The 27,438-nt window shown below is 36.7% G+C and overlaps 1 protein-coding gene and 1 pseudogene across 4 annotated transcripts in view; both read right to left on the bottom strand.

The window, feature by feature from the left end:
* SUPT3H (SPT3 homolog, SAGA and STAGA complex component) overlaps positions 1 to 27,438 on the bottom strand; it is a 375,450-nt gene that overhangs the window by 191,768 nt on the left and 156,244 nt on the right. The window lies entirely within an intron of this gene.
* Positions 24,545 to 25,037, bottom strand: LOC133059973 (large ribosomal subunit protein eL21-like; annotated as a pseudogene).

The following is a 27,438-nucleotide window of genomic DNA, read 5'->3' on the forward strand; positions in this document are numbered from 1 at the left end:
AGTATAAACATGTGAAGTATCTAAAATCAGCTAAAGATATAACTAGGGATGCGACTTTGATGAATATACTATTTTAATTTTCAGGGCTGTTAGTTCTCCAGCTTTAATTTACATGTTTTCTCATATTACTTCTGGCAATTTCTTTTCCCCACATATAGAAAGCTAGATATTGTCTTAATGGTTTTTGTAAGACAGAAATGAAAGCCATTGTACCTAGCCATAGTCACCTCTTTTTGCTCTGCAGTACATATAATATTTTTCAATCACTTAAAGACAAAATCCAAGTAACTGGTAAACTTACACAAATCTTTTTATTTTCAGTAGCCCATTAAAGACCTATCGTACTGCTCACTGATGCCTCGACTGACTTGTCCTGGGACTATTCCCAAGCAAAAGGGTCTGATGCTCAATTTCTTCACATACTGCCTAGATGCCTAAACACCACCAGTATTGCTGATGCAGCTTTCACTAAAGGTCTTTCAGGAAACTTTCCTGAAAAAGTTGTCTCTCTCTTGGTCTTCTACAGTAGCTTCACTGCTCTAACACACAAGTTTCTATTTTAGTTTTCATGTAACTTTGATAACTATGGTCACGACGAGCAAGACAGTGGCTTGTCTTCTCACCCAAACAGGTCTGGTTTTTATTCAATCCCAGAATACAGTGTCTCAGTGGGCAGCTAGACTTGGGCAGCAGATTTCTGCAATTCCCAGTGCATAATGAAAGTATGAAAGAAGCATGACTATCCATGAGGTGAAGTTATACTTCTTATTCTGTACACTTAGACAGAGGAGGGCATATGCTGAACAAAACCATGGGACACCTTTCCAAAAAGTCTGCAGAACTTATCACTAAGCCTTTCAGTACTTTTGTTTGTCATGTGTAATCCTAACACGGTCTAAAATGGGAGATATTCTTTATATAGACATCTATTAAAGTAAAAAAAAAAAAACTATTATTAGACAGTGCCGAGTAAAATAGAGTAAGGACTAGTTACAGAAACATTTCCAAAATACAGAAAACAAAGTTTTAAAAATATACACCTAATATTACTCCAGTCACCATGCGTTTCCAAAAACACAACAAAACCTTATTTCAGTAGTTTCTAACCTCAGTTTAAAAAAAATAATGTGTTTTTTAAAAAAGGAAGGAAGATGCCAGATATTTCCTATCTTACTCTATGTTGAACCCCTATTTGACATCTTTGATTAGTAACTTACGCCAACACGTTTCCCAAGTATGGTGATACACTTTCAATGTCTCTGAAATTTCTAATACATTATTATTTATCATAATCTTGGGCTAACTTCCAGATCCTATGTAAATGTATATATCTGATGATGTATCTATCTACAGACCCATTCTCCTAAACATTCACATATTACCAACCACTGAAAACAAATCAACTCCAAATTCTGTTTTATAAAATAATTATATCAGCTAAAGAAAAACAAGTGGAAACTACAGAGAGTTTTCTCTCTCCCCGCATCCAGTTTCCCCTATTATTCACATTTTGTATTAGTGCATCAGTACTGACTGATAAGATGTTATTAACTGGAGTCTATAGCTTACCCTAGGGGTAACTCTGCGTGAGATTCTCTATTAGTTTAGACAGATGTATAACGAAATGTATCAACTATTACACTATCATACAAATGGTTTCACTACAAAGCCACTGAGGTCGGCCTACTCATCCCTTTGTCTTCTGTAATCCAGGGCAATACCTGATCTTTTCACTGTCTCTGTAGCTTTGTCTTTTCCAAAATGTCATATAGTTGCAAACACAAGAGTATGTGTCCCCTGAGATTGGCTTATTTCACGTAGCATTATGCATTTAACATTCCTTCGTGTCTTCATGGCCTGAAAACTCTTGTTTTATTACTAAATAATATTTCATTGTTTGGATATAGCATAATTTGTTTATACACTTATCTACTAAAGGACTTCTTAGTAGCTTCCAAGTTTTAGCAATTCTGAATAAAACTGCTATAAACATTCATTCAAGTTTTGTGTCGGTATAAGTTTTCAAAGTCTTTGGGTAAATAACAAAGAGTGTGTTTACTGGACCATATGATCAGAGCCTGTTTAGTTTTGTAAGAAACTGTCAAGCTGTCTTCCAAAGTGTCTGTACCATTTTGCATTCCCATCAGCAATGAATAAGAGTTCTTATTGCTCCAGATCCTCTCTGGTATTTGGTGTTTTGGATTTCTGTCATGCTAATAGCTATCTGGTGGTGTTTCATTATTGTTTTAAGTTGTAATTAATTTATTAATGATGTACGATGTGGAGCATTAACACCAAATTCTTTTAACAGCTGTAACTGTAAGAAAAACAAACTTTTTCAGCAAGCATATACAATGTGTATATTTATCTCTTTTTAAGTCATATAAATATACATGTAATATTAGTACAATGACACAGCATAAAACAAACACAGAAGAGAAATTTCAAAGAGGTAAAAGTGGATCAAACAATATTTTTTAAGTTAAGTATCATTTTATTTGGGCTTCTCTTGTGGCTCAGTGGTAAAGAATCCGCCTGCCAATGCAGGAGACACAAGAGACATGGGTTCTATTCCTGGGTCAGGAAGATCCCCTGGAGAAGAAAATGGCAATGCACTCCAGTATTCTTGCCTGGCAAATCCCACCTGCAGAGGAGCCCGGCAGACTACAGTCCATGGGGTTGCAAAAGAGTCAGTAACAGCTTAGCAACTAAACAACAACAATTATTTTATTTATTGAAATGAGAAAAATTTTTTTTGCTCTGATTAAAAACAGATATAAATAGAGAATGAACTTATGGTTGCTGACACAAAGTATAAGGGTAAGAGACAGTTTGGAAGAACAGGATGGACAGTACACACTGCTATATTTAAAATGGATAACCAACACGGACCTACTGCATAGCACAGAGACCCTGCCTCAATGTTATGTGGCAGCCTGGACAGGAGCGGAGTTTGGGGGAGACTGGATCCATGTACATGTATGGTTGAGTCCCTTTGCTGTTCACTTGAAACTACCATGACACTGTTAATCGGCTATACCTCAATACAAACTGAAAAGTTAAAATATATATATATATATAAATTATTAGCTTTACTAACACTTCCAGTTTGCCTGAGACAGGGATTTTGCAAATTATTTTCTACCAAATAAATCAGCTTAATTAATACTAAAAGCCAGAAAATTTTATTTTTTAAGGCAATGAATGAATAATACATAAAGTCTGTATACTATTTACTTTCAAACAATTATCCTATTATTTTAGTTCTAGAGTCCCAAAAAAAGCAAGTGGGGAATTTACCCCTTCATTTGGAGATTAAGTTTTTCCATGTTGTGGAGTTGAAGACTAAGTTCATGGTAGTCAGTGGGGGAGGAGTAGAGACCCAGATGAATGTCACTGTAGTCACTGCCTCCACTCAAAGAAGAAACAGCACCCAGCTGAATGAGGGGCCAGAGATGTGAGCCGAGAAAAAACAGATACAATTCATATGGCCAGTACCCAATTAGGAAGATTACAATAATGCAGCTAAAAGTCCCACTACATCCTGGTCATCAGCTACAAAGACGAGGCAATCAGTTATGATGAAAAGAAATTAGACTGAAAGTTAGATGACCTGGTTCTGGTTCCTACTCTGTGGCTAAGAAGTACTATAACCTCAGGCAAGTAACATTTCTGGGGACCTCGGTTCCTCAACAATGAAAGGAGGGGACTGGATTCAATGATTTTTAAGATGCGTTTTCAGATATTTACCTTGGACTATGAAAGCAGCTATAATCCTTAAATCCCCCGAACTTCTATTTTCAAGAATTGCAAGAAAATTGTATTTTAAGAAAATCACTTTTATAACTCTTGTAAGAAAATTAAATCTTACTAAACTAAGTAAACTGGGCAACAATCATGAAATTAAGAAAAAAGAAAAAAAATGTAATGGGTAACAGAATGAAATAAATAAAAACAATTGGAGGAAGAGCAATAAAACTACAGTTTATCCCTGTCCTATAAGTGGAAATAATTTCCAAGAAGCATTCCACTGCCCCCTTAAAAGAGAATAAAAACAAAACAAAGGAATGCCTATACTGGGGGAAAGTATCACAGAGTTTTATATTATTCTTTTGTAGTATATTTGACAGGGTCAGCTTTTGAGTCTAAACTACTTGTTTTCAAATTTTCAAGCCCTGATTAAGAACAGGATTGAGTAAGTTCTAATCAAAGAGATTCTTCGATTAAAGAGATCCTTTTCCAATTTGTATGTCTGTCAAGGCATTACACTGGACACTCTAGCTTACAATTTTGTCAATTATACTTCAGTAAAGCTGGGGGTTGGGAGGAGAGTCTGAAAAAGAAGCCAAGGAGGTGAGTTTAGTGACAATCTGTGACAGAGAGCCTGCTAGAGCAGTCCAGAAGAACAGCAGGCCCACAGGCAGATCTGCTCATTCAGACCCAGGAACCAAACTTAAAAGGACAAAGAGACATTTCTTCACTGCCTTGTGTGCGTCTTTTTGGATGCTGAGTTGCTTTCAGTACTTACCACTGGCTACAAACTCTAATGTGGTTAAATTATTCTGGATACTGTGGTTAAGTAATTGCTGTGGTCTTGGGAGCTAGCTGCCTTTTTTTTTTTTTTTTTTTTAATTACTTCTGGTTTTCTGAACGTTTTCTACCTCAGGTAATCGACATTACTTTGGAATGGACCACTGTGACTACTGCTTGGTATTAGAAGGCCCTGGGTGACTTTCTGTCCCCAAAAGAAAGTTTCCTTTTTCTCGTCAAACCACTTATTTGATTATACTTTTATAGGCTAGGTATTACTATAATACCCAGGAATTTCTCCTAACTGGAATTAGAGTGAATAGCAGGCTAGAGCCCGAGCATACACTCCAGTCAGCTAACCTGGCACTAGACAGCACATGCAAACACAGACATCATACTGTTTATGTCATTCTTACCCAATATTTGTTGAGACTGATTTACCCTCTGTCCAAACGGGGGAAAAAAAAGTACAGAAGTTTGCCCATGAGCAGTCATTTAAGGCAATCAGACAGTCATAAACACATGCAAATTCTCCTTACTCTTCCATTTTTAATACCACTACCCTTTACAACTCTATGATTTTATCTACCTGGTTTCCAACAGAAGAAATAAATTCAATTAGCAATGGCTCGGAGAAAGCCAAAGTGACAAGTAAATTAAAATAATCAAAGAACTAAGACAGCAGTTTTTCTAGATATGATCTTTTATTTTCATTGCTTGCTTGATTTTCAGTATCCATGCTCTTGTCCTTTACTTTAGTAAATATTCACATGTAACTAAAATGAACTTTGAGAATTATTTTTAGGATTTTATAACCTTCCATGAAGTAAGTATAAATATCTTAAGATAAATGGGCTTCTCTTTTAGCTCAGTGGTAAAGAGCTAATGTAGGAGACATGGGTTTGATCTCTAGGTTGAGAAGATCCCCTGGAGAGGGAAATGGCAACCCATTCCAGTATTCTTGCCTGGGAAATTCCATGGACAGAGGAGCCTGGTGGGCTACAGTCCCAGACATTGCGAAGGGTCAGACACAACTTAGCAACTAAACAACAACCTCTTAAGAAATAATAAAAGCAAAGATTATGAAATTATTGTTATGATGTGAAATTTACAATACTGATGGGGGAAAAAGATATACAAATACATACATTTGTTTAAAGTAAGATAAAAGATAATACAGGCTAAAACTTTGAAAAACATTTAAATAACCTACAAGTATTCATTACTGTAGGTATTAATACCCAATCAACAAGTACTTACTGAGTGCCTTGAATGCGACAGGCACTGTTCTACTTGCTTAGGATACATCGATAAACAAAACAGGTTAAAAAAAATGAGTAGAGTTTGCATTCCAATGAGGAAAGGATAACAACAAACAATATACATGATAAATGACTAAGCAAATGGCTTACATGATAAAAAGATGACAAAGGAAAAAAGAAAGCATAGAGCAGAATGAGGAAATGGGACATGTGGGACACCAGAAGGGAGACAGTAAATATCAAAATGGACATTTATCAGTTTTTGACATGTGAAAGAAATGGCTTTTAAGAAATAGGAAAGAGAAAAAAATCAGAAAACTAGGTAAAAACCAAACACTCACCTAGGAAAGCTCCTCTAGAGTTATCAGAGCATGAGACAGAATTATGCCTCTGAGGAAGTTTATGAAAATGGCCTCATATCTATATGAATTTCTTCTAACAATTCACAGAACAATTTCTCTCACACATCCTGCATTCCGAAGAAGCAAATAGCCCTGTATTCAAACTCTAATGCACAACAGCATAAAGCGACAGATTATAAGCACTTCTTATTTGAGGACAAAAAAGAGAATGAATGAGAAATATACCAATCTCTGCATGTTAGGTCAGGGAAGGACCTAAAAGATTGAGTCCATCTTTTTTAAAGAGAGGGAACATAAAGGTCAGAGAGGTTAAATAACCATCTCAGGGTCACAAATCCACTTGCAGGTTATTTCGTCCAAAATTCTTTTTCTGCAATACCATGTTAAATGTATAAAAACTGTAACAAATTACACAACTTAACCTTCAATTCTCATTTACCAAAGATTATGATTAACAAAAATAATATAAAGGAAATTTAGTTCAATTACTTTATAAAACTAATTTTTTGAAGCTGTTAGAGAGAGACGTAATCACTTCAAGCAAGTTATTTTTAGTCCCTTAGGCTCTTGAAACATTAAATCACACAAGGATTTAACTATCTTATTATTGCTGAAATTTAACAGTAAAAATTAACTTTCTATAAGATTGGATATAGACACAGCATAATAACAAATTTCACCCAAATTTTCAAGCATATTTCATGGACTGGGTATCAGAGACTCAAGAAAGTTAAAGAGATTTTGCCTATGGCATTAGCCATAGTAAACTTGAGAATTACATGCTCTAAGATGGTCACTTGAAGATAAGAGAATTTTGCACTATACAGATATTAAAATAACTAGCAAAATGTGGCATACTATTTCCAGCATCTACCAAATTGATGTCGCCCAGAAAAATAGTAATCTGTAGTTAAATAAATTTAGGAAATAACTTGTATTTTACTCTCCTCTGGATTTGCAATGCATGTTCCTATTTTAGACACTCTGAAGAGTTCTGGAGGAAAGAAACTTTTGGCTTTTAATGTATTTACCATGTATGTAATCATTTTTCTAAGCCCATTTAGTAATAAAGCATTGAAAATCAATTTAGGCAACACTGACATAAGCAGAAAGAGTCTAATATGACTTCAGAACTTTAGTGATGGGATCCAAATATGCTGCAGGCTAAGGTGCTAGGACTTCAAGGCTGCTCAGTTTTGAACAAGGAAGTGATGGTGCTCATAGTAACAAGTAGTTGGTTTGCTTGATTTAATCCCTTATTTGATAGATGCTCATTGCGGTTCTCTACGTTAAGCACTGTGTGGTTCACAACTGTGGTGCTGGAGAAGGCTCCTGAGAGTCCCTTGGGCTGCAAGGATTTCAAACCAGTCAATCCTAAAGGAAATCAACCCTGAATATTCATTGGAAGGATTGTTGCTGAAGCTCCAATATTTTGGTCACCTAAGGCGAAGAGCCGACTGATTAGAAGACACTGATGCTGGGAGAGATCCAGCAAAAGGAGAACAGGCCAGCAGAGGATGAGGCGGTTAGACAGAATCACCAACTCCGTGGACGACAGTGGAGCCTGGTGTGCTACAGTCCATGAGGTCACAAAGATTAGGACATGGCTTAGCAACTGAACAACAACAACGTCAGGCACTGAGATTTACACCAGCTGAGAATTTTTAAAGTTACCACAAGGTAAGGATTTCTCTGTAGCTATGGTAAGGAGCCACCAGAATCAGATTAAAAAACTCATCAGATCACCTAACAGTGGCAGATCCTCACTTCTGAAAGTCAATTAGGAATAGACTCAACTTGCCTCTAATGTGCCAACCAACGCATATCAGTCTCATCTGAGCAACCTCTTCTACAGATGACGTCAGCCTCCAGAACAACACTGATCCCTGAACTCCACGCGTCCCCAAAACTCTATCTAAGGTCAGCCATCTTCCCTGCTGCGAGACTGTGCTGGACCAGCATATATACCTCTCCTCTGTGGTCATAAAAATAAATCTAGTTTTCTCTGTTTCAGATACTGAATTTGAACAATGGTCTCATAACACTACCACACAGTGTTGAGAAAGACTGCTTTCATGACCATTTAAGCCTAACCCCTTATGCTCTCTTTTCTCCCATTTTTTATTTGGAAAGATTTCAAGTCAACAGCAAAATTGAAATGAACACCTAATGGACACCTAAAAATCCTTCAGCTAGTATTATCACTGTTAACACGTTAGCACATTTGCTTTCTCACACATGGTTATACAAATGCACACAAAGGCACATTATACACTATACACATATGTACTTGAATCTATTTTTCTTTGAACAGTAAACATCTCCCGAGTGCTTTACCTGTGTCTGACATGAATTATGCCATTTAAACCTCTTAAAGATGCAACAACCCCATATCACTATGCTGGTCCCTCCCCATCTTGGAGGGACATTTCATACAGTAAGTGAGGCTCTATTTGCTCACGTCCATACACTGGGCTTAGTTTTGCAATCAAGAACTAGATAAAATAGCCAATCTATCTTTTACATAACAGGCTTTTCAAAAATATGACAAAAGTTTACTTAAAAATTTTTTTAGGTAAGTAGAATTTTTTTTAATAGTTTAATTGAGATATTATTTTTATATAATAAAATTCACATACAAAGTGTATGATTCAATGATTTTTAGTAAATCTGGAGTGTTGTACTACCATCACCATAATTCAGTCTTAGAACATTTCCATCATTCCCAAAAGATGCCTCCTGCCCGATTACAGTTAATCCCCACTCCCATCCCTGGCCCCAGGCAATCACTAATCTACCCAAAGAAACCTCGCACCCCCCTCTACTGTTCTTCAAGGTTAAGGATTCCCTATTTCTTATCATTTAGGTCTCTACTTAAGGGGCATATCCTTGGAAAGACTTTTCCCAATTACCAGCACTTCCAATCCTCACTTGAATCAGAGCAATTAGGCATTTATGCGACTGATACACAGAGGTCCTGTCCAAGATGATTCCATTTGACTGAAAAGGTTCCAAAATCTTTAAATAAACAAAAGGAATGAAAACCTCTAAGTTAAGTGTTTAACAAGTCATAAGCCAAATATTAGGTCCTGAACTCTAAGAGAGATCCTTGAGACAAAAGATTCACTAAAGAACGCCTTGTGAGCCAGCAAGAGTTGAACCAACTATCAAGCTGCCTTTGTCTGGACTGTAATTCTCCATCTTATCCATAAGAACATCTTCTTGAAATTTTGTACTCTACTGCCATGGCATTACTCTACCAGGAAGGGAAATTATTTTTACTCCAGTATGAATTGTTAATTCATGTAGGTTCCCACTCATTACAGATCCCAGAATTTTTATTGAGATTGATGTCAAATTCACAAGGGTGTAATGACTAGAAATCTCCCTTCCCCCTTCATATTTTTAAATGAAGCAAACTTGTGCCAAAATTATAACTTAATTACACTTCCTTAAATAGCATTCTAGAAAAACCACCTGGTAATAATTAATACCACTGTTGTAAATAATCTCACTCCTAATGTACTTTTATTTCCAGGATTTAATTTATTGCCCCAAACAAGAGCTTCAGTCTCATATACTATAATATTGACTAAATAAATCTGTAAATTAAAAAATACGGAAAACAGTACAAAATTGTTATATTACCAATTAAGCAACTCAGAAATTAATTGTGCAAATATTCATGACTGCCAACAGGAAAATACATAATATATTCCAGTTGCAGTGCATAATACATTCCATTTGCTCCCTCACAAAGGGCTTCAGTTTCAATCAGGAAGTGTACAAGACAATTGTCTTTCTTGAATATGTAAACTGGCCAATGATCAATCACTTTTGTTCTGACAAAATTAAGAAAAAGTTTATCTCTACTTTCCACAATTTTCATCAAATCAAAATGAAACTTAGTATGCCTGGAAGAAAAAAATTTTAAGTCTATTTTCAAGAATATGGATGAAAAAGTGAGAGAGAAAAATGTTAGGACAATTATATATAACAATTCTAGTGAGAATAAATATATAGGATATAATAAATGATCTTTTGGCTTCACTTTAAAATTTTAGCATGTATAAATAAGACCCTTTTATAGATATTTACACACATTATCAGTGAAAGTTGTTATTCTTTAAATAAATAACATTATGAAAAAGAGACACGTGCACCCCAATGTTCATCGCAGCACTGTTTATAATAGCCAGGACATGGAAGCAACCTAGATGCCCATCAGCAGATGAATGGATAAGGAAGCTGTGGTACATATACACCATGGAATATTACTCAGCCATTAAAAAGAATTCATTTGAACCAGTCCTAATGAGATGGGTGAAGCTGGAGCCCCTTATACAGAGTGAAGTAAGCCAGAAAGATAAAGAACATTACAGCATACTGACACATGTATATGGAATTTAGAAAGGTGATAACGATAACCCTATATGCAGAACAGAAAAAGAGACACAGAAATACAGAACAGACTTTTGAACTTTGTGGGAGAATGTGAGGGTGGGATATTTCAAAAGAACAGCATGTATACTATCTATGGTGAAACAGATCACCAGCCCAGGTGGGATGCACGAGACAAGTGCTCTGGCCTGGTGCACTGGGAAGACCCAGAGGAATCGGGTGGAGAGGGAGGTGGGAGGGGGGATCGGGATTGGGAATACATGTAAATCCATGGCTGATTCATATCAATGTATGACAAAACCCACTGGGAAAAAAAAAAACAATAATAATAAAAAAAAAAAAAAAAAGAAAAAAAAAAAAAAAAAAGAAAATCTCAGTCCATATTTCTAGTAGCTTACAACAAATAATGCGCAGTCTTCTAAATGTGTTAAAAATATTAATGAAAACATACATCATGTACCAACTACCAGCCAATATATTATTAAGTATCTTCACAAGGAGTAGTTCCATAGAAGCAAATAAAAATAGTAAGGCTTCTCGGATGGCTCAGAAGGTAAAGAATCTGCCTGCAATGCAGGAGACCTGGGCTCAGTCCCTGGGTTGGAAAGATCCCCTGGAGGAGGTTATGGCAATCCACTCCAGTACTCTTGCCTGGAGAATTCTATGGACAGAGGTGCCCAGCAGGTTATAGTCATGGGGTTGCAAAAAGTCAGACACAACTGAGCGACTAACATATACACATACAATAACAATATCAATAAAATACAACTTAACACCTAGGGTTAGAACCATCACAGAATCCTACAACTTTCCAATTTCTTTGCTTTGTATATAAAAACATTTGAAATCTGACTCTGCCTTTTGTTCTGGCCTTACTTCCAGCCATGCATTCTTTGTTCCCATGTGACATATCAAAACTATCTGAAGAGAGCTGACCATACAATGAGCTTCACATCTTCTGGCCTTTAAGTGATGTTTTCTCTGGCCTCTGATTCTTCTTTCATTAAAATAATTATTCCCAAATGTAGTTCAAGGGGTACCATCCTTGGAAAGTTCTCCCTAATCCCCATGTAATTTAGATGCTCCTCTGTGGTATACTGCATTGATAGCCCTATCTTTACCACACACTATATCCATTACCATTGCTAAGAAACTTCAAGTACTTTTATACTATAACTCTGAACTCAATCACGTTGTATGCTTTGGCCGATAGGATGTTAGCCACCAGAGGTTAAGAAGCATTAAACATTTCAAGTTGTGCTCTTGCTCTCAGCCAGCGCCATGAACATGTGCCCAGGTCAGTTAGCATGCTGGCAGACTAAAGACACGGGGAGCAGAGCTGAGTCAGTCCAGGCCTCCCAGTAGAGGCACCTGAGATCAATCAGATGGCAGTCAAGACTGGGGGAGCTGCATAATCTACGGTCCCAGACATGTAAACATGTGTGCTGAGGTTTTACTACTGACGTTCTATGGATTTTTGTCACGCAGCACTACTGTGGCAGTAAATAACAGGTCCACCCTCCTAAATGTTGCCACAGCACTTATTATAACACACATTACATCACACGTTCATAGTGACTCACTTACCTTTCTCCTCTAGACTTTAGAGGAGAATAAGTCTTATTTAAATCTGTATTCTCAGTACCTAACAAAATGCCAGATGCATGTGGACATGAAATACTTGTTTGGAAAAATATGGGGGGGAAAGGCAGAGTAAGAGGAGGGAAGGAAACAGGAGGGAAGAGAGGGTAAGAAGGAGAAAGAAATAATCTAAAGGACTATTGTGTTGAAGAGGAAAAGTTTCTTATGGAAAAGCACAGAGGTGATGAAGAAGGACACCTCTTGAGATGGGGTTTACCTCCCATCTGATTACACTGGAATCTCAGGTTCCCAAGAATCTTTTTTTCTATTCTCCACACTCAACACTGGTCAGTTCAGTTGAGTTCAGTCACTCAGTCATGCCCGCCTCTTTGTGTCCCCATGGACTGCAGCACGTCAGGCTTCCCTGTCCATCACCAACTCCCGAAGATTACTCAAACTCACGTCCATAGCATTGGTGATACCATCCAACCATCTCATCCTCTGTTGTCCCCTTCTCCTCCTGCCTTCAATCATTCCCAGCATCAGGGTCTTTTCAAATGAGTCAGTTCTTCACATGAGGTGGCCAAAGTATTGGAGTTTCAGCTTGAGCATTAGTCCTTCCAATGAATATTCAGGAATGATCTCCTTTAGGATGGACCGGCTGGATCTCCTTGCCTCCAAGGGACTCTCAAGAGTCTTCTCTAACACCACAGTTCAAAAGCATCAATTCTTTGGCACTCAGCTTTCTTTATAGTCCAATTCTCACATCCATACATGACCACTGGGAAAAAACAAAGCTTTGACTGAAAGACCTTTGTTGGCAAAATAACAGCTCTGGTTTTTGATATGTTGTCTAGGTTGGTCATAACTTTTCTTCCAAGGAGCAAGCATCTTTTAATTTCATGGCTGTAGTCACCATCTGCAGTGATTTTGTAGCCCAAGAGAATAAAGTCTGTCTCTGTTTCCATTGTTTCCCCATCTATTGCCACAAAGTGATAGGACCAGATGCCATGATCTCAGTTTTCTGAATGCTGAGTTTTAAGCCAACTTTTTCACTCTTCTCTTTCACTTTCATCAAGAGGCTCTTTAGTTCTTCTTCACTGGTAGAGCAGACCAAAACTGGAAGGCACATAGGTAGCTGCCTCCTAGATGACATGAAATAACTACAATTCATGTGACTTGTGAATATGGTGTTGGCAGGAAAGAGCCAATAACTGTAGTAGTCTGGCCAACAGCATGGGGTAGTTTTACATATGTAGTAGAAGATACCAGGGCAGAGAATCAAAGGGTATATGTTTGAAATCTTAATGTTTTCACATGTAGATGCAGTAGGCAGAACTGCAAAGATGCCAAAGGAAAGGGGCCCCCATTTTTCATTTTCTCTGTAAACCCACATACTACTTCTTCCACACCTTGTCTCTACCTGGAAGGCTTGACTGTACTCCCTCAATGTGCCACCACTTTTTATCACCTGTTTAATACCGCTGTATCTTTTAAGGTCTTGAGCAAATGTTTCCCCTTATTTGAAATTATCTCTAACACCTATCCAAAGAACAACTAATTATACTCTTTGTATTTATACATGCATATTTATAGCATAAGAACATTATATTAGTGGTAATGGCAAGATAATGGAGACTTGATCTTTCTCATCATTATGAAATGAAAGAGCATATACTGGAAACTCAATAATGTTCACTGAATAAAATATCACAAAGAAAAAACATTCAAAATTGCATTATAGTTGGTATGCTTTGGGAAATAGGTAAAAATTATTCAAGAAAGTGTTAGATAATATAATTTTCTCACAGCAGCAGATATAAAAAAGAAAAAAAAATCAATGCATCTAAAAGGACATAAGATTTATAGTTACCATAATAATAGCAATGAGGAAAAGAACAGTGAAAGATATTTATAATACACACTGAGGATTTACTATTTGTTAGACACTATTAAGGGCTTTCCTGGTGGCTCAGTGGTCAAGAATCCACCTGCAATGCAGGAGACTAGGGTTAGATCTCCGGGTTGAGAGGATGCCCTGGAGAAGGAAATGGCAACCTACTCCAGTAGTCTTGTTTCGGGCTTCTCTGGTGGCTCAGTGGTAAAGAATCCGCCTGCAATGTGGAAGGCCTGGGTTCGATCCCTCGGTTGGGACGATTCCCCTGGAGAAGGGAAGGGCTACCCACTCCAATATTCTTGCATGGAGAATTCCATGGACAGAGGAGTCTGGCAGGCTATAGTCCATGGGGTCACAAAGAGTCAAGACACGACTGAGCAACTTTCACTTCAGACACTACTGACCTGACTTAAATGTCAAAATCGCCCATGGGGTAGGTACTATTATTTCCATTTCTATGCTTGAAGAATTTAACTAGGTTATCCAAGGTCATACATTTGATATATGGCAGAAATAAGATTCCAATTCTTACCAGTCTAACTGCAAACTTTAAAAAATCAACCCACGGACCATAACACTGTCTTTCACAGGAACTGAAGGGACCTCATATGTCATCTATTTAAGGCTTCTATAGCAATAAAAATAAAATAAATGATTTTATATGATGTAAGCATATATCCAATTAGGGTGCTTGCAGTAGGTTGCTGGATGACATGTAGATAAATTATGAATGACTTTTGTGACAATTAAGTGTGGAACATGCAGAAAAATAAACAAATACATGGCTATAACAATAGTCAGTTTACAGGATTAAAAGAAAAATGGAAAACTGGAACATCAAATACTTTTTATATCAAGATCCAGAAAAAGAAATCTACAGGAAGATTAAAAACAAACATACAAACAAACTTCCAAGTCAAATGCAAACTAATGGCTTTCTCTCTATCCAAATTGTTTATGACATGAAATTCATCTTTTACATCACAAGATATTACTTTAAATATTGTGACTGCATAACTAAGAAAATCTATGGCCACCTTTATGCATAAATCACGAACACATCAATCACTAGAGTTCTGGAAAAAAGTTCAGAAGTCATCATACCAATTAACACAAAATTTTCCCAAGGCTAAAACCTGATGAAAATTACAATTTAATGCAGAAATACTAAAACAGCAAGACTAAGATTAATTTCATCATACTAGATTCGTCATAACAAAATTACACAGAGAATAAAAGTGATATTTAGAACAGAATGATTAATTAGGTATATAATTATTATTATACTCAGTGAAATTTTCCTTGCAGCTTAAAGATATTCAGTTCAGATGCTCAGTCGTGTCCGACTCTTTGCGACCCCACTGACCACAGCATACCAGGCTTCCCTGTCGGTCACCAACTCCCAGAGCTTACTCAAACTCATGTCCACAGAGTCGGTGATGCCATCCAACCATCTCATTCTCTGTCATCCCCTTCTCCTGCCTTTAGTCTTTCCCAACATCAGGGTCTTTTCCAATGAGTCAGTTCTTCACATCAGGTGGCCAAAGTATTGGGAGTTTCAGCTTCAGCATTGGTCCTTCCAAAGAATATTCAGGACTGATTTCCTTTAGGATGGACCGGTTGGATCTCCTTGCAGTCCATGAGACTCTCAAGAGTCTTCTCCAACACCACAGTTCAAAAGCATCAATTTTTCGGTGCTCAGCTTTCTTCACAGTCCAACTCTCACATCCATACATGACCACTGGAAAAACCATAGCCTTGACCAGAAGGACCTTTGTTGGCAAAGTAATGTCTCTGCTTTTTGATATGCTGTCTAGGTTGGTCATAGTTTTTCTTCCAAGAAGCAAGTGTCTTTTAATTTCATGGCTGCAGTCACCATCTGCAGTGATTTTGGAGCCCAAGAGAATAAAGTCTGTCACTGTCTCCATTGTTTCCCCATCTATTTGCCATGTAGTGATGGGACCGGTGGCCATGATCTTAGTTTTCTGAATGTTGAGTTTTAAACCAACTTTTTCACTCTCCTGTTTCACTTTCATCAAGAGGCTCTTCAGTTCTTCTTCGCTTTCTGCCATAAGGGTTGTGTCATCTGCATATCTGATGTTATTGATATTTCTCCCAGCAATCTTGATTCCAGCTTGTGCTTCATCCAACCCGGCATTTCACACGATGTACTCTGCATGTAAGTTATTACCAGCAGGGTAATATACAGCCTCGACGCACTCCTTTCCCGATTTGGAACCAGTCTGTTATACCACTCATATGACAAACACAGAGAGTTTGACAAACAGAATAATATCCCAAAAAACCTCAAACCATAAGAACTTGGCTTCCCCAAATAACTCCAGGTTCCCACAAAAGAATCTGAGCTTCTTTTGTCATACACAAATGTCATATCTCAAACCCCTGGCAAATCTCTGCTTAGCCTTTACAGACAGAATCCTTAGGAAACTCTGAGAGGGAAAAAGGGAAAGTGTTATGCTCGAGGGTCTCCCTGCTCGAGCGATACAGAATCCACCTGTAATGCAGAAGACACAGGAGACTCAGCTTTATCCCTGGGTCAAGAAGATCCCCTGGAGTAGGAAATGGCAACCCATTCCAGTATTCTTGCCTGGAGAATCCCACAGACAGAGGAACATGGTGAGCTACAGTCCATAAAGTCGCACAGAGGTCAGACAAGACTGGGTGACTGAGCACACAGGTGATGCCCTATGCCCTGAAGCCCAGAGGTTCCCAAGATTGAAACAAGTGTAACATCTGTCTCCCTCAGTAGCAGCAAGGAATCAGAATATTAGATGACACAATCTGAGTTCTCTCAGCTTCAGGAAGCGCCCCTCCACATTCAAAGGATAAAAGCTAAGAAATTATGGTTAGGTGATTGACAAAATACATATTACAGGTGGGTGACTCAAAATAATACTAAACATTTCAAATTAAATTCTTCATACTGTACTATTCAATTATTCATTAAATTCAGGGAGCTTGTTTCTACTTAGGGGTCTGTTCTTAAAACCCTAAGTAGAAAAAGTTAAGTGAAAAAGAGAGATTTCATTTTTTATAGATGAAAGAGATTTCATTTTTTAAAGATGAAAGAGATTTCATTTTTGAAAAACGAAAGAGTGCCAAAGTACGAAAACACTATTTTCTGTATATACAAAACTTTAAAAGGAAAATGCCAAATTAATCTGTTTACTCTTACTACATTTTCATATAGGTATATTCACTATATTTCACATCTTTATTATGCTGTTAAAATGCAATAGCCTACAACAATCTGTTCCAGATTGGGGTGAAAGATGGGAATTGGTGAGGAAATAGGAAACGAACAAGGTTGTCTGTAGCACTTTTAGTAAATGTTACAGAAATAACACATAACAGAAAAAACCATGGTTCAATTTAGTATAACTACCTCAATTTTCTTAAACTGACATACACTTTACAGTTAAAGGTCTTACACATTTTCTCTCTAAAACACTTAATTTAAGAACAATTTGGCAGCACTTCTGAAGTAAAAATAATATTTATATTTATAAAAATATTGTATGTATTTAAATGTATAAAATACTGATATTTAAAATGTCTCTTTTTAATCTATTTGCTAAGAAAACAAAACAAAAAATTTTGAAAGGGCACTAAAAAACCATCAATTTTATTCTGGCAACTAAACTTCCTCCCAATGTCCTACGGCTAAATCACCACACAGATAATTAAAACAGCAAAGATAGAGGAGACAGTTGCTCTTATCCTCATAAAAGAGTTTTAATGTTTGTTAAAAAGAAACAAAATGGGTATAATGTTGCAGAAGAGTCCTATTAGAAGAAGGTATTTTTCAAATTTAGAGGAGGAGGAGCACTTCATGTGTACCTTCTAAGTTTAAATCACATTGAATACTAAACTCCCAGATCCGGTCAATAGAATAATAATCATGAGAACCTCATTAAATTCTTTCATTTTGGATTGCATACTGAAGATGAAAGGGGGAAATTTAAGAGTCTATACGTGCTCTTCTTTCAGCTGTATCATTAATATGTTGGAAGACCTGGGGTAAATTTATTTATATCAGCTAAATATTCTAGGTATGCTACTCAGTTGTTCAACACACATACACACAGATACATCTTCATTTACATATAAATTTAATTGCTTAACAATAGTCAATGAACTATAATCATTCTCCCACTAAAAGCAGAGAAATAAATGTGAATAACACCGAGTCCTTACGAACTCTAAAAATATATATAGCAACTGGCATATGAATATAAAAATATACAAGTACAACTGCCCCTTTTAGTCAAACATAAAATTACATTATCTACTTTTTCTTTCATATGTGAAGTAGACTAATAAACTATTGAGAATAAAGTATTGGTAAATAAAGGACCAGTGAACATTTTCTATTGAGGTCCCTGCTGCAATTACACAACTGCCACTGAAGCGCCAAAGCAGCCACTGACAATCCATGGATGAAGGAAGGAGCACGGCTGTACTCCACTCAAACTGAACGGTCGTTAAAATTTGCATCTCACATAATTGTTAACATGGCACAAGATACTATTATTCTTCAGACTTTTTCCCAACGGTTTAAGAATGTAAACAGCATTCTTAGGTATACATGATATACAAAAACGAGCAGCTGCCAGCATGCGGCCCTCAGGCTTAGTCTGCCAACTCTTGTATAATCAAGCGCCAACACCAGATATTAATAATACATGATTTTAGAGTGACTCCAGTAGGTACTGACTATATTTGTTACTGCTGTTGAGAGAGGAGAAAGGAACACAATTGAACAATCAAGAAATACTCCTTTGAGTAAGAAGAACTTGAGCTAGGACTTGAGCTGATCTAAGGATGGTGAGAATTCATTCACTGCAGCTCCAACCTAGTTTACATGTGCAAGAAAGCTGTTCGACTCTCTGGGGAAAAAAATCACTGTTTACTCAAAACATGCAGAAAACAACAAGCAATTAAGCACAATACTATTCAAGCTGTATTTAGAGCTTACCAATTTTTTAAATATTATACATTCACATTTTAAATGACAAAAAAACAAACGGTTATCAAAAAAGATATGTGGAAAAAAAGAAAATTAAAAAATTATAAAGATACGTGTAGGTCCTCAATCCCAGCACCTCAGGATACGATCTTTCTTGGAAATAGGGTTTTTACAGAGGTAAGGAAGTTAAAATAAGTTTACTAGGTAGGCCCTAGTTCAGCATCCTTACAAAAGGGAGAAATCTGGACAGAGACAGATTCACGGAGGGAAGACCATGTGAAGACACAGGGAAAAGATAGCACTGTGACAGGATTACTATGTCTACATCCTAAGGCATGTCAAGGACTGCCGGCAAACAACAGCAGCTACAAGGGACAAGGAAAGATCCTCCCTGAGAACCTCCAGAGAGAGAGCACGGTCTCTTCGACACCTTAATTTTGGAGTTTTAGCCTCCAGAACTGTGGAACAATGAGTTTCTGTGCTTTTCAGCCACCCAGTTTCTGATACTTATTATAGAAGCTCTACAAAACCAAAATACAAACATAACAGAGCATTAAGGACATTTTTCATTTTTTAAGACTATCATTACAGTATTTAAAACACATCATCACTTAATGAACAAATAAAATATTAAGTCTGAAATAAAATAAATGCTGCATTAAAACTGTCATGTTAAAACTAAATCGACTTTCTACTATACAGCACGTGGAACTCTGCTCAATGTTATGGTACAGCCTCAACAGGAAGGGGGTTTGGGGGAGAATGGATATATGTACATGTATGGCTGAACCCCTGCACTGTTCACTTGAAACTATCACAACACTGTTAGTCAGCTACACCCCAAACAAAATAAAAAGTTAAAAAAAAATTAAATGGACTTTCTTTGCATGATACAGATACCAAACGAGGCATTCCTTATTTTGTTTTTTTCCTCAATACCTCAAACCAGATGTTCTTCAGCTAAGGTGGACAGCTAACAAGCAGACAGAAAATCAGAGTCATACTTATTTATCTTGCTGCCTCCAGATGTCAGGTGAAAGCTTCCTGAATGAAGCAGCTGAGTAATTCAGCTGCTGCAATTAACGGCCTTGGTGTCCTCAATGCCCAAATGGCATATTTCTCATTAGGTATGGTGTGTTCCTGAGTAATTCAAGAAATGACCGCTAATACCACCTTCTTGTCAAATGGGGGTAACATAAGCACCAGGAAATTCATTTGGATCCAAGTCAATATTTCTCTTTTTCAAGATGGGGCTTCACATTAATGAATAAAAGAAACCTTTTCCTCAAGCAAATAAAATCATAGCTACCTTGCCCAGGAGCTCTTTCTTGCAGAAGTTATGCTATAACATTTTCATTAAATGGTCTGTTACTGCTTTAAACGTGAGCACCACCATATTTCTTTAGGAAAAAAATAATAATAATCAGGGTATTGTCTTGGATCAAGGCCACTCAGTAAAAATAAAGTCGGTCAGCAACATCAAGGATACCACAGAGTTGTCAGACTGCCTTTTTGTTATTTAAGAGTATACATTAATCATTTAACTTTGGCTTACACAATGTAGAATATTTTAAGAGTATTAACAAGAACTCAAATTATAAGATACCACTTCTCATCTTCACCCTATGTTTTAACACAACATCACTGAAAATGTGAGTTTATGAGGAATGTTAAAGAGAAAGTTGATGGATCTAGGCCAGATTTAGCTGTTAAAACTCCTCATTCTGTTTTTCCTCCTCAGGTTTCCCATTTATACCAACACTTTATGAGGAATCTTTTCTAATCTGTTTTCCCAATGTACTATTTTCTATAATGTGTAGAATTAAAACAATGTGGTAGGTTCTCTCCAAGCCATTAACCATGGTCCCAAGATTATAATGACCTGTAATGTAGTAAGATAAGAAAAACTTCTCAGGGCAAATATTAGAGTTGGGAAAATATATAGAAAGACCCTAGTGGTGGTAAATTAGTAGAGGGATACAAATTTGGAGACACAGATTCTGTTTCTATTTAAAGTAGAAGTGAGGGTTTCTATAATCCATCAGTAAAACTTATACTTGAGTTCAAAGGATTATCTTAAGATGTGGTCAGGGAGAACTCTATCCTGAGATTCAACGTCACAAACACAACTACATTGATACTCATCACAGGCACATAACCCAAATCATCCACTCTCCTGAATAACACCATTCAGCCCTGAGGGGAAAACTTCTCCACATTTCTGAAAACAAAAGACTACTGCAACAGAATGCCAGGAGAGTTTGTGGGCTGTGTTACTACTGATATGGGAAATGCACACTGCTCTGGGGAGTCAGGGGGATTAATTGGTAGAAACGCTAAAGTTCTCAAATCTTCTTAGACAGCATGAATGCAAAAGATTCTGGCATTACAACGTACTATTTTCAAAAAGTGCCAAGGATTCATTTTCTCGCTTCTCTTCCTGTTCTGATTTGTGATTTTAGGTATATTTATGATGACACGTGGTACATGGGCCTTCATTTAAATTCTTACACTATGCCCTACACATTTTGGGGGGCAAGTTTGAACAAAACCTGAATCAGACACATGATGGTTCAAATAAGGTACAATTTCTATCTCATTTCTAGCACAGATTCACTGTCTGGTAAGTAAAAAGAATGAAGCATGTTTAGAAATTTGGGGTGAAAAACATTAAGAACTATTGACCCTAATCTATTCCAAAAAAAAGGTTATCTTTCCTGTTTTTAAAGATTTCCGGTAAAAGGTAGTCCAAAGCTGTATTATTATTTATGATAAAGTTTCCATTTCCAGTTTATTTGTATCTCATCCATTTAAAAAAATGTTGGAAAAAGCAGATTTGCCCAGAATGTTGGCCAAATTTTCAAAGAGATCCAAACATGATCTCCCAAATATGATCTTACAAACTTTCTTAATGTCTCTGAAGTCAGATTTATGCAATTCAATGTCATTTAGGAGACCAAATTTAAATTTCTGGAATGCTTATCAAGCATAGTAACTGAAAACTTGAACTAAATTCACAAGTGTGCAAAGAAGTAAATATCCATTGGAAAAAAAATCCTGATTTACAGGGTGGCCCATTTAAAACAGTTCCTATTTAATAATGTGGCTGTGTACAGGGCCTCTTTTAAATGGGCCACCCTGTATGAAGCTTAAGTCCAAGATAAAAAATGTCCTCCCTTGAGAATTTTTAAAAACCAAAAACACTGTAGGTTTAGTGGTTATTTTTAAGGTTTTAGATGGTTTCTTTGGACTCCTTTAGAACTGAAAAAAGATGGATACACATTTTAAAAATGAAATGTTACAACCACACATCTGTAATGAGAACCAGTGCCAGTGGATATTTTTAAAGCAAATTAAAATGGTCAACTTTTTTTTTAAACTTAGGCAAACAGCTGCTACACATACAGTGCACAGTAACTACTTTTCAGCAAAAGTTCAGAAGGAATTTCCTAATGAAGATTTATAGGATGTTCTGGGATTGATAATTAAAGGTTCCCAAAAAAAGATATGAATGACAGCATCAGAAATGTGAGGGTTAAGGGCACTGAGCATGCCTGTCCTGTAAGGGAAGGGCCTGCATAAAAAATGCACAGTAGTCGTCACAAAGGGAAATCAAGATGAAATAGACATGGAGCAAAGTTTTACTGTATGTCTTTTCTCTACTGAATTAAAAATGTTTCTGTAAAATTCTACAGTGATTTCTAGTGTTTAAATACTTCTGTAATTTAATTTTGTCTCTTAAAAAGCAGAGAGGAGAAAGAAAAGGCTTGCCTGAAAAAAATTAAATAAAAGAAGTTGTGGGCTCTAAAGATTCTGACTTCCATTCTGTACCGGATTTTAGTAATGCTTTTCCCTCCAAATCAATAATAATAACGATGAACCCTGCAATCATACTAAGCGCACCTTAGTATGATACTAAGTGCACTCTTCCTACGCACCTGACATCATTAAGTTATTTGATCCCTACAACAATACTGTGCTATGAGGTTAATACTGTTATCTCCATTTATAGGTAACCTGACTAAGCAATTAAGTGATTTGCTCAAAGTCACAAACACAGTAAAACCGCCTGTTATGACTCAGGTTCCAGGGTCAGTGTTAAGTATTAGGCTATTCTAGATCTTCAAAAAGAAAAGAAGTTGCACAGTTCCTTGAAACTATCATTTTGGCAGAATCGTATTCTGAACATGACATACTATGCCTCCTTAGAAGGGAAGCAGCCACCACATTCAATTTCATTCTCAGAGGCAGCTCATTTATTCAACAAATATTTATTGAACATCCTGTTGTCACAAGTGATAGGGCAGAAAACAATGAATGAATGAAACAGGAACTTACCCTGATAATCCTAAGAGTACTCAGGTTGTACCTAATTGGGACGAATGCTTAACCTTCAAGGCAGATATCTATTGACAAGCCAGCAGATAATAAGGTGGACACACATATCAGCTTTGCCATACATAATAAAGTACTACCTGATTATATTTATTTTCTTGGAAAGTTGTAAAGTCAACAGGAAGTAGAATAGGCAAAGTAAGGAAGACAAGAGTGAAAGCAATTCAATCCAAGTAAGCAAAAAACTGCAAGACAGAGAAGAGGACACTGAAGAGGAGAACTAGAGCAAAAGAGAAACCACAGCAAGTACACAGAGAACCAGGGCGATAAGAATCTCAAGAATCCTGAGCTGCTACAAGGTGTACGTAGTGGTACCCCGTTACAGTTTTAATTTACATTTTCCTGAAGATTAATGGTGTTCAGTAGTTTTCATGTGATAATTGGCATGCCTTCCTTTGTACAAAGCCAAGTCTTTTGCCAATTTTTTATTGGTTTGCTAAATTTTTTTAATTGAAGTGTGATGATGAGATGCTCTGAATACAATTCCTTTGTCAGAAGAACTGCAAGTCTTCACCTCCTCTCAGTCAGCGGCCCACCTATTCATTTTCTTCAGAATGTGTTTCAACAGATCCGGCACAATTTGTTAAAAAGGTGTCCTTTCATGGTTGAACTACCCTGGAATCTTTGGAGAAAGTCAACTGGCCGTCTATGTGCCACTACTGCTGGGCTCTCCATTCTGCACCACTGAGAGACATATTATCTTTCTGCCACTACACACTGTCTGGATTACTCTAGCATCTCACTTTTTAGTGAGTCTAGAATTAGAGAATGCCAAGCCACCAACATTATTGTTTTCAAAATCTATCCTGGCTATTTTCTGCGGACATAGAAATTTTAGAGTAGTCATGTCAATTTCTTTTTTTTTTTTTTAATAATATCTGCCAATTTATTAAAAAATGGAGCATACTGAACAACAAACTATCTTACATCTTTAAGGAAGAAAAAACACTAAATTTGAAAAGACATCACCTACTGAATTTGGACACAACACCTCTAGCCAATCTTACATCTTTAAGGAAGAAAAAACACTAAATTTGAAAAGACATCACCTACTGAATTTGGACACAACACCTCTAGCCAATTAAGAGAAACATTTGTACAGTCCAGGTCTTTATTTTTACACCCTTCAGACCACGAATTCATAGGGAATGGGTTCCAATAGTTCAGGTTCCTTTCAATTGGTCCTCACAAAATTGTGCTTCTCTAGGTGGAGCAGGCTGGCGCTTCAGCTGAACCCAAGTCCCTTTCTCTTTGGCTTCCTTCTATTTCTGATCATTTTCCTTCACACGTTTTAGGAAACTATCTCGGCTCTTAGAGTGCTTAATATGCTCGATATGCACATTAATTCTCTTGGCAAGAATCTTGCCCTTAACTTGTTTGTTTACAATGATGCCAACAGCATGCTGGGTAACACTGCAAACTCTCCCAGTTTTGCCATGGTAACATTTGTGGGGCATTCCTTTTTGAACAGTACCCATTCTCTTGATATCTACAATATCACCCTTTTTGTAGATTCGCATGTATGTGGCCAAAGGAACAACTCCATGTTTTCTAAAAGGCTTAGAGAACACCTAGCAGGTGCCCCTTCTCTTTCCCTTTGTGGTGGTCACTTTGGCGAATTAGCCTGAGGGGCCAGGGGAGAGACGGGAGGCAGCGGGAGCCACGCGCAGGCCTTTACCTGGTCATGTCAATTTCTATTTGTAACAAAGCTGTGATTTTGATTGAGATAACATTCAACTATAAATCCATCTGGGGAGAAGCGACAATAAATCACTGCAGATGGTGACTACAGCCATGAAATTAAAGACGCTTACTCCTTGGAAGGAAAGTTATGACCAACCTAGAGAGCATATTAAAAGGCAGAGACATTACTTTGCCAACAAAGGTCTGTCTAGTCAAGGCTATGGTTTTTCCAGTAGTCATGTATGGATGTGAGAGTTGGACTATAAAGAAAGCTGAGCACCGAAGAATTGATGATTTTGAACTGCGGTGTTGGAGAAGACTCTTGAGAGTCCCTTGGACTGCAAGGAGATCCAACCAGTCCCTCCTAAAGGAGATCAGTCCTGGGTGTTCATTGGAAGGACTGATGTTGAAGCTGAAACTCCAATACTTTGGCCACCTGATATGAAGAACTGACTCATTGGAAAAGACCCTGATGCTGGGAAAGATTGAGGGCAGGAGGAGAAGGGGACAGCAGAGGATGAGATGGCTGGATGGCATCATCGACTCGATAGACATGGGTTTGGGTAATCTCCAGGAGTTGGTGATGGACAGGAAGGCCTGGTATGCTGCGGTTCATGGGGTCGCAAAGAGTCAGACATGACTGAGTGACTGAACTGAACTGAACTGACAATAAATTGAAGGGGTGTAAGTCTTCATTACTTTGTCTTTTTTTTGCTCAGAAATATTTTGTAATTGTAACTGTATAGATCTGTCATATTTTGAATTTATTCCTATTGTATGATCTTAATGCTATTATAAATGGGCTACATTTTGAACTTTGCTTTTAAAACCACTTTACTGAGATATGACTTATATTAAAAAATCTATACATATTTAATTCATTCAACTCGATGAACTAGAGATAAGTATATATTCATGTCAGGGAAACCATTCCCACAATCTATGCCATAAACATACACATCATCTCTCAAAGTTTCCTCCTGTCTTTTTCTTACTTTTTTTGATGACAAGAACACATAAAATAAGATCTATCCTTTTAGAAAAATTTTAAGCATACAGTGCAGTATTATTAACTATAGGCACTATGTTATATAGTAGATCTCTAAAAATTATTTTTATAATAGAAATTTTGTACTATTTGATAATACCTCCATGTTTTTCTCTCCTGCCAGTCCCTGGCAATCACTTTCAACTTTCTAGGTCTATGAGTCCAACTGTTTTAGATTCTTCATATAAGTAGTATAATGTAGTATTTGTCTTTCTGTGCCTGGATTATTTCACATAGCATAATGTCCTCCAGGTTCAACCATATTGTTGCAAATGGAAGGATTTCCTTTATTTTTAAGACTGAATACTAATATAACTGTATGTATGTCTTTATCCATTCATCTATCAATGGTCATTCAGATTGCTTCCACATCTTGGCTACTATAAACAAGAAATTTCATTTACTGATTCTATACTGCTAGATTATAAAAATATATAAATTTTCATTTCTTAACTGTACACCCTGTGATCTTAATACAGTCTTTTCTTAGTTTCCAGTAGTCTTTAAACTATTATTACAATCATTCTTTAGGATTTTCTATATATAAGATTATATAATTTGTGAATAAAAACAATTTTACTTTCTTCTCAATTAGAATATTTCTTTTATCTTCAGTTGCCTTCCTGCACTAAGACACTCAGTATTACATCAAATAGAAGTAGCAAGAGAAAAACATCATGCCTTGTGTTCTTGATCTTACACGGAAAATGTTCTAATATATGAACTATGATACATGCAGTTTTCATAGATAATCTTTATCAATTTAAGCATATTTCCATTTATAGTATCTTTTTTTTATATCTATTAAAATGATTATGGTTTTTACCACATGTAGTATTAATATAGAGAAATATATCAATATATTTTCTTAATGTTGCAACAAATATGCATTGTTGGGATAAATTCTTTATAGTCTTTACATGTATATTGCTGGATTAGATCTGCTGACATTTACCTAATAATCTTTGCATCTCACGTTCAGGAGAGAGAGTGATTTCTAGTTTTCTTAACATATGTTGGTTTGGGTATCAGGCTAATGGAGTAGGCATCAAAAACAATGCTAAAAGGCAAATTTATAGCTATAAATGCCTATACTAAAAGCAAGAAAGATCTCAAATCAATAGCCTCCCTTTACAACTTCAGTAACTAGAAAAAGGACAAACTAAACCTCAAACCAGCAGAAAGAGGGAAATAATAAAATTTAAAGCAGAAAATAATAAAACAGAGAATACAAAAGCAAAGGTAACAAGGTGGGTTCCCTGGTGGCTCCATTTGCCAACGCAGGAGAC

Source organism: Dama dama, chromosome 7 (assembly GCF_033118175.1).
Source record: "Dama dama isolate Ldn47 chromosome 7, ASM3311817v1, whole genome shotgun sequence".
Classification (NCBI taxonomy): Eukaryota; Metazoa; Chordata; class Mammalia; order Artiodactyla; family Cervidae; genus Dama; species Dama dama.